Genomic DNA, 14,125 nt, shown 5'->3' on the forward strand with positions numbered 1-14,125 from the left:
AGTGTGAAGTACGTAGCAGCCCCCCCCCCACACACTTACAGTCGGCGGACCAGAGAGGCATATCTCACCAAGATGGATCGTAAAACGGACCAAGAATAATCCACCTTGGTCGTACAACCTCTCTCTTGTTGTTGGTCAAAGTGATGGCCGTCCATGCGACCCCGGAGATGGGCTAGCTTTCCAATAGTCATGCAAGTAGCTAGTCCCCGAATACAACCACTTCATGCGTGTGGCCCAAACATATGTATGGAGAGGTGTGTTTTTGAGTAACAATGGAAGAACTTTGATGTGGCACCGTGATTTCAAAATAGAAATCCCCACACTGAGTGAGGGTTAGGTTGACGATGCATATGTATGTTACACCACACTTGAAGCCAACGACGGGGATTCATGCATGCATGCGTGCATAGTATATGCGCTCAAACTTAATTAAGTCTGAATCTCACCATGACCTATCCTGCAATAACAGGAATCAAATGAAGAATCCGCCATGGTAACCTATCTTGTTGTCGGTTAAGGTGATCATGATGTCCACACGGGCCCATGAATATATAGGCTTGTCGCCGATAACCACGCGAGAGAGTGTACCGTTCGAAGGCAACCACTACATGCATATGTATGGAGGTGATGCGTGCATGCATGTTTCAATACCATTTCACAACATTGACGTCGTGCGTGCGTCAAAAATCGTACACTATCTCCCCACACAGAGTGAGATCGGTTCATGACGTGTCGTTGTACTAGCCACTTCGACTCGATGGGATGGATTCATGCATACACATGCATGTGTGTGTGCTCAAATTGTATCATGCATGTCATCCCAGAGCATGACCTATATATATACCGTATTACAAGCAAAAAATAATAATGCCCTCCTAAGTCAAATTAACCTCTCTTGTTGTCACGCAAAAAGTAGTGATGGACCAAGTGGGCCCACAGATGGAAAGCATCGATATCGCTGATAACCGCTTAAGTGGGTGCGAGAGGACAACCACCACTGCTTTGCATGTGGGCCAAATATATATATGTGGAATACCCAAAATGCACAACTTTGATGTGCCACATGCCTCAAAAACCATAAACCATGTACCCACATAGAGCGAGGTTCATGAAGTGTACTACATATGATGGTCCCCTTCCCCCCTCTTCACCGCATACTATATGCTCCTGCCGTAATATGTACAACCCAAAAGAATCCTCATCGATGGTGAAATTAATTAACCTCTCCCGATGTAGGTCAAAGTGATGCATGCATGCAGCCACAATGGCCTCGTGGGCCCACAGATGGAAGCATCACACATGAGTGTCCTAGCTAGGATAACCACCGCGTGCATGCATGTGGCCCAAAGAGTTGTTGTGTGATGTTTGAATAGACAATTTCACAATTTTGATGTGCCACGTGCCTCGGAAACTAAAAAGTTCCGACACTGAGTGAGGTGTACTTGTTCATGGACGCATACGTATAGTATATATGCTACCCTCCCACCTCTTCGACACGTAGTATATACCACCATAACACAAACAAAAAGGATTCTACCTTGCTGGTCAAATTAACCTCACTGCCGGCTGTTCATCTAAGTGATGGACGACAACCTCGCGGGCCACAGAAAGCGTCACACGCGAGTATCGAGTGTCGTGTAGAACAACCATCGACTGCATGTGGCCAAAACATGTATGTATGAAACGATTGTGTAATGTTTTAAATAACGAATTCACGACTCTGATGTGGCACCGGTCTGCCTAACAAAACGGCCAACCCATATGGTGGCTCACAACTCGTAGTGTACTGTGTGCCACCTGCCACCCCTAGACGCACACACCCACACACACAATGCGAATCCACCGCAACTATGATGCATGTTAAATTAATTACCCCGCAGTGAACGTATGTTACCAAAGGAGGGACGTTTTAGTTTCGAAAGAATCACAAAGATCATTAAGAAGTTTTAGTAAATTAATTGATTGATTTTCTACGGGTATAATGTGCAAAAATCAAATTTGAGCTACATGCACATGTGACAGTGCACCTAAATGGATTACAAAAACCGATTTGTCTCACTGGTGCATGTTTAATCCCCGTGCAACAAATTTCGAACATTGTGAATCTTGATTTTTAAATTCTAGTACATCCAAAACTTATTTGAAGTTCATGAAACTTATCGTGTTGTCATATGGACACCAATACAAAGTGGCATTATACTTTTTTTTGTCAAATTTGAGACCAGTTTTGACGTAATCTTTATCTAATTACAAATGGGAGATTATTAATAATTGGGAACCAATATCACAAATGGATTATTTATTCAAACCATGAGTGTTAGACCAATAATGGATACGTGCCATGCTTCGGTTATGCAATAAAGCAGCATCATTAATCATCCAAATAGAAAAACAATATACGTGCCACCGCACAACCCATGTGCCGTGCGAGCAGGCGTGAGTTGATGGGAGGCATGCGAGCAGTCTGCCATGCAGGCAGACCGGGAGGCATGCGTGCAGGTGTGTGAATTGATAGAGGCATGATCGCTGCGTAGTGTCATCGGGAGGCGTGCGAGTAGATGTGTGAAACTTTGGTAGGCATGCCAGCAGTCCGGTGCGCAGGCTCACCGGGAGGCGAGCCATCGGTTTGACTGCCGCCTGCCTCTCTCCCACAACTCCCACTACTCCATATTAATGGTGCGCCCGAGAGGCCGCACCCCCATCATCGCCACACACAAAATCCTCTCTCTCCGCTTGCATCCTCGACGAAGCTCTCAGTCTTCAAAGCCGTCAGTGTATGAGGATGCCGCCGAAGCACTCCATCAGAGGGAGTGGCAACATCGGGGCCGCTAAAGAACTGGAGCACGGCATGGAGATGGAGATAGAGGTTGCCGTCACTGCCGGCGAGTTATCGCTGCACCCTGACATCGTGCGTCGAGCTTCCACAGACTGAGGCGGAGTTCCACACCGACTCTGATGACGACCCCGACGACGACACCGATGACCACTCCGGCGACGACTCCGACGATGACGGACAGCTGGTTAGTCATCTATACCCATTTATGTGTCAAATAGATCATAGGGTTTCTCTTGTTACTCCTGCCTCCCCCTTTTTGGAATAGAAATCCTATGGTTATGTTCTCCCAATCCATGAAATCTGAGTAAGTTTCGTTAGATCCGTGTAGTGTATTGATTGTTTGAATGTTACAAGTGATAAGTGATTAGTTGTTTCATCTGTGCAAATGATTTCTGCTAGTAATCCAACTAGGGTTAGTGTTCGTGCTAATAATTCCTAGCTAGGACTTGACAATTGATTTAGGATGACCTACATATGTTTGTGCCATTATTTTCTTCAAGATTGGTCTGTACATAGACAATTGTGCTTAAAAATCAAACCATAATCTCTGGATATGTATAAATAAATAGCCATAAATTCTTAATCCTACTTCACGGCATGTAATCATTTATTTGATGCCAAGTTTGTTTTACTATTTGTATAGGTGCTATCTGACGACGTGGACAGTGAGGATGGAGATGGCCAGATGAGGTACAAGAGGCAAATCCCGAGGGAGCTTTGCAGGAATGCATAACAGACATATTAGGACCTGGAACGGTGGTTATCGATGACCATTTTGCAACCACAAGCTTCATGACATGTATCTAAGTGTTCTGGCGCATGCAAGAGGACGGGCTGTTGGCTCCTTCAAGCAGAAGTATTCTCGTAGGGTGGCGCATGGCGCATACGCAGAGTAACTGGAAAAGCTTCAGGATCGTGCCAACATGTGAGATGAGATGTGGGATCGAACTATGTATGCTTGAGTATGCTTAATGACAGTTGAACTATGTACTTATGGTTGACCTATGCTTGTGTACGTGTATGCTTATTATCTATGTCTGAGTATGTTTAATCTATGTTTACTTATGTCTAACCGTGGGATATGGATGCAATCAGTTCGGTTGATGGAATCTACCTCTGTCTTGGTTTATCTGTCCCCTTTGTAATTTGTGTTAAATTTTGACCAAAGGTTTAACTGACAAAATGTTAGTGCAGGTCATCAAAAATTATATCGTGGGATGGGTATTTGAGCATAGTGTTCAATGATATAATTTTTGGTGACATGCATAAACATTTCTTAGTTAAATATTTGGTCAAAATTTGGTAAAAAATACAAAGGGAACCAATAAACCAGGACAGAGGTAGTATGTCAATCACACATGGTTCCCAAAATTGGAACCGTGTGCAATGACTTTTATTTTGCCTGTTGCGTCAATCACACACGGTTGGCTTTAGCAAACCGTCGCCTCCAAAATTCTTTTTGGGGCAGAAAACCCTCACCACCCAATTCAAAAAATAAAAAAGAAAACCCTCATCATCCCCACGTCAAAAAAACCCTCACCCTGCCCGGCACCCCCTTCGATCCCCATTCACACCTGCACAAGCTCCTCGGCGTCTATGCATGGCACTGCCTATCGCGGTGGTAAACACTTAGCTCAATGCCTGCCGCCACCGCTAGGCTGACGGCAAAGCCCACCGCATTTCGCCACTTCCTCTTGCGGCCGCCTATCGCCATAGATTTACTCGACGCTGCTCGCGCTCGACCCAGCTCCGCTCGGTTGGGGAATCTGCAGTACTGAGGGTTCTTTCTCATGGACAACAAGGTAACTAATTTAATGAGATATTATCTCATCTCTTATCCTAGTTCATCTGCCTCCTTTAATCACCCGGCCGAAATCGCCGTGAATTCATTTTTTTTCGAGCTGAGTTGAGGGTTTTCTTCTGTTCATAGAGTGTACAGTGCACGGACACATCATGACCTTGCGGCCTCCGCCAGACATTCCATCTCACCATACCAGATGACTTGAGGATGCGCGCGGTATGTTCAATCTCACACTAAATCGGCTGGCATGGCCTACTTTCCTGAACATATTCTAAATATTACTACATTTGGATAAAAGGTGCCATATGCACCATATACGCTAAAGGGGATTTTCCCTCTCTTCTTTCTATATTAGGCAAATTAATGATGTATTGTTCTTTCGATTACTCTCATATTTCCATGACATCATGTTTACCCTATCTATTTAATTATAAATTTTTGTCCTTCGATTTCCACTGTTGTACAGTTCTTTCAATTTGGGCCCATATTTGCATGTTACCATATTTTCTTTAACAATCCTACCATTTTCTGCAACGCGTCCCTTGCTATGCAACAGAATCTGTAGTGCACAATCTTTCCCTTTACATAAACCAAGACTGCAGGGATGTCATACTACACACAAAACATGGATTTATAATCATTGCTACTGTAAGACTTGGTGAACATGGTGACTCCTATTTTGGCACTGGCTTTTGGAAAGAAATTTCTAAGTTTTATGAACTGAAACCTGACACTATAATTGCACTGCACATAAAAGGGCCTGGTCATGAGATATATGGTAACTTCCCCGACAATATCATCCATCCAGACTTTGTTCGAAGTAAGTTTTCTTTACAACTATCTGCATGTTGGCTTACCCAGCAATATCAAATGAATTGTGTAGTATTTAAGCAACCAACTGTTATTCCCTTTTCTTACTATATTCCTACCTAATAACTTCTAGTCACCAATACACTTTTCTATTGCCCTGTTTCAACTAAATATTCCCTGTACTCCCATTTCTATCAGAAAGCGCTGCTAACAAGGAGACTCCGGAGGTGGAGAACAGAGATGCCAACAAGAGGAGGCGGGGCGAGCTAGAACCACAAGCGACTCCAGCAGGCCTAGACTTCATGAGCAACCTCCCCGATGATATGTTGACAGTCATCATCACCCTCCTCCCACTCAAATATGGGGCGTGGATAACCGTCCTTTCCCGGCGGTGGCGCACCCTATGGAACTCCAAGCCTCTTGACCTCATCGACACCCACGAGCTCTACCATGGCTATCGCAAAAGCTTGGATGCATTCTCCAAGATCCTTTGCAGTCACCTTGGCTCAACCAGAGACTTAGAATGGGCAAGTTCTGTTCCAACGACAAGCACCGAGCCAAGCTTGACGACTGGTTCCAATCCCCCACCCTAGATCAGCTCGAGGAGCTCCCTTTTTGATGATGTGAATATGCGGTCGCTGCCAACGTCCGCACTCCGCCTTGCGCCCACGCTGCACGTTGCCAAGTTCAGGAACTGCCGTCCTCCCTTAATGATGAGCCTGCTCTTATTATACCACGACGGAAACACCTCGAGCTCGTCGCCGTATGCCTCTCAAACGGTGACATGGAGCGTCTGCTCCATGGTTGTACTGCACTCGAGTACCTTCGTCTTTAGGCGATCAATGGGTTGAGTACCTTCCACATCGCCTCCATGACTCTCCGAACTATTTATGTGTGTTGCTGGTGCGGCAGGAAGACATCACGAGATGTGTACCACGGTATGGTCATTCAGGATACAACTGCACTTGAGAGATTACTTGTAGTTGATCAAGAAGGTCCAACAAGAATCAATGTCTCTGTGCCGAAATTGACAGTGGTGGGCTACTCGTCTAACAAATACTCCAACTTCTTATTGGATCCACACCCGTTTAGGTACAACAGCTGCCTTCTACCTCTCCTTCTACAAATTAACATTATTTCTAATTTTGAAGATGTTTGTTCGTCTGTCATTCAGAAAATGATTCTGACAAGCTTGACCCCGAAACTGCGCAGAGTGAAGGTCTTGGCACTAGAATCTATCGGCCCCGACCTGGAGCAAGTTGTCAGTTTCCTGAGATGCTTTCCATTCCTGGAGAAGCTACATATCGAGGTGATGTTCCTTTCCCGTTAAATGTTAATCAGAAGAGAGTTCAATTTGTGACACCTTTTTCCAAGTTTACAATGACAATGTACTATGATTTCTGAAGGTTTCTTTTGGAGGATTTCAGTACATACATGCCACCCCTCATATTGGTTGCTTGATCCATATGGTTACAATCAATAAGTAATTCTCCTTTGGATTCATCTGTACTAGTTTTCTTAGGGAACTTTTCATCCACTCCAACCTCTGGTGAAGAAGGCTACATTTTTCTATAATGTAATCAAATGCCCATGTTAATCATGTCAGATCGAAGATGGCATGTTAGTGCATTTTACAAATCCTGCAAACCAAATAGGCCTGTAGTAATGTTCAAAATTGCATGTAGGCACTAACACGTTTTCTTGTTTTGGAGATAAGATTAGGCCCTGTGGTGGATAATGTGATACAATATAACAATCACGTCGAATGCCTAGATCTGCATCTCTCAGAAATTACTTTGAACTCCTACCGAGGGACCTTACCGGAGATTATATTCGCTAGGTTGTTTGTTCTCAGAGCAAGGGTGCTGAAGGAAATGAGGTTTGCCCTACATTTATTTTGCAAAAATAAATGGTTTGTTGATCAGCGCCGCCGCCTGCAGCAGAATGGAATAGGCTCCAAAAATGCTCAATTTCATTTTGGGACTTCAGATGACAGAGTAATCGGAAGTCATCATGTCAACCGCATACATGACTTCTCAGTGGATGACCCCTTTGCAAGAATTGTGAGGTTTGGAAACCAGACTTAGGAGTGGTAATATTAGTTTGAACCTCTTTGATATCCATGTTCAGCGGATAAGCGCGAGCTTTTGCAGCTGATGAGCTGAATTTCATTTCTAATATCAGTTTGAACCTTGTAATCTTCGAATTTGAGCCATATAACTCTGGAATTTGAACCTTGTAATATTTCGAGCTTTTGTGCTACAATCGTTGAAATGGCATTGTATGAGACTCGTATATTGCTAGCACTATTTTGACCTTAATATTCAATGGTCTTAGATTTTATTAACCATTCTTGAATCTGTTTACCTTGTCGATCTCACAACACATGATCTATATAGCTAACTCGACTACGATCTTCGACATTATTGCACACACCTGGTTTCTTCCACCGTGTGCACTGTAGAGCGCATAATTAATTATCGCACTGGAGTGTCCATCATCACCCTTTTATGTAACTTTGACCTCATCACCCATGGGTAAACTTATGACCGACTTCATTCCACACACTTCGTTTCTACAAAGCTTTTTGCCAATAAACGCCCATGCTTTGTCCCTCTTCTAGTCGACGCGTGGCCAAACTAGCCAACAAGGAAGCTTGCGCGGTAAACAGCATGGTAGCGCGGGAACAGGCTCACTCACGATACATTTGGCACCTCTTCGAGCCCATGCGTGCGTTGTGGTGTTGGCAAGTGTGCACACGAATCCTCCGCTATGAACGCCGTGACAAGACGTGACAATTACAGTCTGGCCGGCCCCCATTTATTACAGCGGCCATTTAACCCTTGTGTCTCTTCAACCTTTCGATCGCGCCCCGCCATTGCTAGAAGCACACCCACCACGATAAATTCTTAGAGGGTATCCTACGCGGATCCAATGGCGCTCTGAGAGACTGCTGACGACGAGCAACAGTTCACCATGCGTGCCGTGGTGGACAACCACAGAAGGTTCATGGACCTCTCGGTGGTGTACATCAGCGACCCGGTCTGGGTGGAGCACTCCATCCACATCATGGAGCCGTTGCTTGCCGATGAGAAGTACAAGGTGGTCAGGTTTGACCTCGAGTACACCCGCGCTCGTGCCGGGTCTTGTCCCAAGGTCGCTGTCGCCCAGATGTGCGTGCGCCACCACGTCCTCGTCTACCACCACTTCCTGGCCACAAGGCCTTGCGAGCGCTTTGCCATGTTTGTCAACAGCCCCCACTACATGTTCACTATGGTGGACATCACCAACAATGTAAAGGCGCTCGAGAATTCGGGCATCGCCTGCTAGAATCTTGTCGACATCCAGGGCCAATAAAAGATCTGGGGAAGCAAGGAGAATGAGAAGGACTCACTGGTTCACCATGCCAAGGCCATCATCGACCCCTACTACAGAGACATGAAGGATTCGGGCAACAAGGACAAGCGTGCCTGGCACTTGGCCTGGATGGAGAAACTCGACAAAGCTCACGTTGTGTACACAGCCAAGGAGGTGTACACGAGCTACGACATCTACAGGCAGATCGTTGACATGAGAAAGTGCCTCCTTCCCCAAAATGGCCATGGATCCAGCCGGAAGGAGAGCAATGGCAAGCGTCGTTGCAACAATAAGTATATGATTAGATCCTCGTTTCTCCTAGTTTAGTATGCATGTAATTGCTTACTGTGGTGTGTGGAAATATTATGTGTGTAGCCACTTGTGTAATTTTATGCTTAATTTGGTTATGCAATGCTCTCTTTTTAAGTATATATGTTGATGCTTTGTAGACAGAGCATCGATGTTGAGCGGACAAAGAAAATCACATCACACACGGACTAAACAATGGAACCCGTCGGTGATGTTTTCATCACTCACTCACAATTGTATACAACAATCGTTTGCTCACAACACACATGGCTTGTTAGCAGCAATCATCGGTGTTGTTATCGGTCTTCACACACATTTACGACTACAAACCTGTTTGCCGCGTATCACACAAATCTTGTTAAGTTGAACCATTTCTGTTCTCTTATCTCAACGCAAACAGTTCATCTGAGTGAACCGCATGTTGTATATCGCACACACCTTGATCTGGTTGACCGTTTATTTTGTGTTGCCTAATCACAAATAGTTCATCCGAGTGAACCGTATGCTGTATATCGCACACACCTTCCTCTGGATGCCCATTTGTTTTGTTCCTCCTCATCGCAAATAGTTAATTGAACTGAACTGTATGCCCTGCATCGCACACGCAACTAAAATTTGAACTGTGTTTGATGCATCCTCCATAGCAAATGTTTTGCACATTTTTTGATGGTTTTTTACACCACCGTTTGCGATTATTGCATCACACGCAGTTTCATCAAAGGGTCTCTGATCGTAGCGTCGCGCTAGTAGCATCCTGTAGTAGTAAGGGAGTCTTGGATTAGAGGGTCCTCGGGTGTCCGGGCTATTTGATATGGGCCGGACTGATGGGCCATGAAGATATAAAGGGGAAGACTTTCCCCCGTGTCCGGGTAGGACTCCCCTATGTGTGGATGGCAAGATTTGTGTCCAGATATGTAATTTCCTTCCTCTACAAAACGACTCTGTACAACCCTTGGCCCCTCCGGTGTGTATATAAACCAGAGGGTTTAGTCCGTAGAGGCTATTAGAATTCATATAGGCTAGACAGCTAGGGTTTAGCCATTACAATCTCGAGATAAATCAACTCTTGTAACCCCTATACTCATCAAATACAATCGAGCAGGACGTAGGGTTTTACCTCCATTAAGAGGGCCCGAACCTGGGTAAACATTGTGTTCCCTTTGTCCCTTTCTACCTTCGATCCTCAGACGTACAGTTTGGGACCCCCTACCCGAGATTGGCCATTTTTGACACCGACATTGGTGCTTTCATTGAGAGTTCCACTGTGTCCTTGGCAGAAGGTTCGATGGCTCGTTTGATCATCGGCAATGATGTTGTTTCCGGGGAAACCTTCCTCCCTGGTCAACTTTTAGTGTTTGGCGGCTTCACTCTGCGTGCCAATTCAACTAGTAACCTTGAACAGATCGACAACTACACCCCTGTTCATTAGATTAGGTTTGGAAGCCTAAATTATATTGCTGATATCCGAGGAGACTTGATCTGCGAAGGGTTGTCAGCCTCGATCGCTGTTCCTCATCTACAAGAAGGAAACCCGTCGGATCCACCATCAGGCTCCGTTCAAGGATCAACTATCGTTCCTGCCCTGGCCTTAGATCCAGAGTGGACCACCATGTCTGAAGACGGGAGTATGAACTCCGCCGGACCCTCTCCCACTACGAAGCTCCCCGTCGGAGACCCAGAGGTAACCATATTATCAACAGGCCTAGAATCAAACACCACTCTCCCTGTCATCGGGAATCCGTACTCACCTCTGGATGTTAACTACAAACTCTCGAGGTCGGCGTCCATTGAGCATAGTCAGGTGGCATTTACCATGCCCAGCTCCGCAGGTCCTCGGTCACCCGTCCAACCTTTGCTCCTAAATGAGGCTCAGGACTTAATGCGATCTCTCGCCTTTACGGAAGTATTGATGTTGACATGTACCTAGGGTAGGGCCATAGGCCTGACCTAGACACCCTACCCAAGGAAACTGGCCTAGAGTCAAGGACATTGAAAGTACAACAGAAGAAACCGACTAATATCACCTTGGAGTGCGATCCACTCGACCAGCTATCCCACTCGGATACCCCAATTCCACTCGACCAAGATAGAGTCACTCGACCATACAAAGAATCACTCGGAGTACAGAAGGTCTAAAGCCACGCCAAGATGACAACGGTCAGGCGTTCATTTCGTAAACTTAAAGATCAATTATAGCCCTTTATAGTTAGTGTTACCAGTAACGCCCCTACCTTAATATACATTGAACCCTGTGTAACTGAGGGCTCGAGGGGTCTGGCGCACTCTATATAAGTCACCCCCTCCTCTGGCACAAGGGTTCGCACCACTATAACTTTCACACATAATCCAGTCGACAAAAGCTCTAGGCACCGAGACGTAGGGCTGTTACATCCTTCGAGAAGGGCATGAAATCATAAACCTTGCATGCACAACCTCGCCATAGCTGTGGGGCAGGCGTCTTAGTGACTTCCGGTGAGGTTGCAGTTTTTCCGATCTTCATCAACATGGTTTCCGATGGTGGTTTGGCTTTGGGCCGCGAGATCCGTCTCGGCGCGCTCATTTTCGTCGCCGATGAGTCCGCCTGGCTCCAAGAAGCCCCCCTCAATGTTGAGGCCCTTCCCACCTGCGGGGCGGCGCACTTCCGCGTGAGTGCCTGCGGCGTCCTCCTGCGGCAGCTGCCGACCCAGTATCGGTCGGCTCACGCGTCATCCACTCTTCCAGATGTGCGCCGCTGCAAGCGATCCGGTCGGTCGCAGCTTCAGCAGTGGCTAAGGCATGTGGTGGCTCGACAGTCAGCCACCCCTCAAGTCGTGGCAATCGAGCCTGACGAATATCTCTACGAACCATTCGACTGGTTCCGCAGACATTCTGTCCGAGTGCGGAAGCAGCGATCCCGCGGCGGAAGTCCTCATGGTCGACTCCCGATGCAGCCCGCCTGGTTTCCATCGCAACGGTGGCGGCGGCCATGGTGATGGCCCGTCATACCTTCATGATGAGTATGAACCCCAAGCCCTCACTTCAGAGCAGAGAGAAGAGGTGCATCGCCGCAACGTGGAGGCACTCTAGACCCCTATCATGGGGGAGACCTCCGAGGCTTCGACCTTGGAGGCCACGGCTTGGCCACCTTGGCTGAGCGCACGCATCTGGAGAATCTTCAACATTCACTCCACGAACGTGCCCGCCGGCAGATCCCCGAATCTAGTCGATGACCTCGACAATTGTTTCAGCCTGAACCTCAGGTATACCGTACACCAGTCCAGAATCTTGCAGCTGCAACACATATAGTAGAGTCAATTCAGCCATCTCATTCAGAAGCTGGTAGAGGTTTGCTGTAGATCCAAGCGCTGCTCCGAGCAGCGGGTGAACAAAATTCAACTGTTTCTCATTCACGCAACAGGATCCATAGAAGATCTGTGGTTGCAGACACAGCTCAGCCGGCTCACAGTCCAAGATCGCCTCTACGGCATGACGATCGTGGGTGCCGCTAGGATCAGTACCTGGATCGGGGCCACGGACAGTATGATCATCGATACGCCTGTGATGACCACCGTCGAGTTCCTACGCCCCCTCCGAGGGGCGGATCGTACGCGCCTCGGCGGTATGGTGATAGGCGCCCGTATGGTGATGAGCGGAGAGCTCCAGTCGACCCAAGAGAGACTGGGTTTGATGCATTATCACTTCTCGGACAAGGTTTGGTCGACCGGGGTAGGGCACACAGACAAGGACAAGACAAAAACCGTCCGAGTGGAAGTAGAGTGCATGTTTCTAGACTTGAATGTTTTAGCAGAGCCATCCGAGCTGCTGAGATCCCTCCCAACTTCAGGTTGGCGATGAGCATGAGTAAGGTCACCGGTGAGTCGAAGCCCGACACTTGGCTAGAAGATTACTGAGTGGAAGTGCAGATTCGTCGAGGCAACGATGATGTAGCCATGAAGCACCCCCCCCTGATTCTCGAAGGTTCAGCAAGAGCTTGGTTGAATCAGTTGGCTCCTGGAAGTATTTTCAGTTGGGAAGAGTTGGCCCGAGTGTGTATCAGAACATTCGAGGGCACCTGTAAGCGACCTGCTGGACTGAGCACTAGAATGAGACTCTGGGAGACTTCATCCAGAGATGGACTACTCTTCATCATACCGTAGAAAATGTGCGAGAGCACCATGCAGTTTGCGCCTTCAAAGAGGGCATTCAATACAGAGTGCTCAACCTGAAATTTGGTCGGTCAGGGGACATGTCCCTGGCCCGAAAGATGGAGATAGCCACTCGGTACACTAATGGCGAAGAGGAAGACCAACTCCATAGTGGCAAGAATAAACCAGTCGCCCAAGACACCGGAGGAGAAAATTCCAATCGGAAGCAAAAGCGCAAGGCTGAACCTGCAGGTCCTGCTGAGGCCGCAGTTTTGTATCAAGGGAAGTTCAAAGGAAAGCCTAAAGGGCCATGGATCCCCAAAAAAGTGAAAGATCAAGTGGGAAATGATGTTCTTGATTTGCCGTGTCACATACACACCAAAAAAGCTGAAGAGGGTAACTTGATTCTGCCAAAGCATACCACTCGACAGTGTCGACTCCTGATTCAGAGTTTCCGAGAGGGTCAGCCCAGTGAAAAGGAGAAGGAATCTGATAAGGCGGAGGATAAAGAGGATGATGATGGTTACCCCAATGTCAATGCTACCTTGGTGATTTTTGCTGACATAGAGAGCAAAAGTCAACTGAAAGTTATCAACAGAGAAGTGAACATGGTTGTTCCGGCAACTACGACGTATTTGAAGTGGTCAAAAACCCCATCACATTTGACCAGTCCGACCACCCAACACACGTTGCTACCCCCGGATGGCAAGCATTGGTGGTCGACGCAGTCATTGAGGGCACCCGACTGACCAAGGTTCTGGTGGATGGTGGCAGTGGCTTGAACATTTTGTATGCTGAGACCCTCTAAGGGATGGGCATCCTGATGTCCAAGCTCAATGAGAGCAACATGAGATTCCACGGAGTCATCCCAGGAAAGAAAGCAGATTC

This window comes from Triticum dicoccoides, chromosome 2A, assembly GCF_002162155.2.
Source record: "Triticum dicoccoides isolate Atlit2015 ecotype Zavitan chromosome 2A, WEW_v2.0, whole genome shotgun sequence".
Taxonomy (NCBI): domain Eukaryota; kingdom Viridiplantae; phylum Streptophyta; class Magnoliopsida; order Poales; family Poaceae; genus Triticum; species Triticum dicoccoides.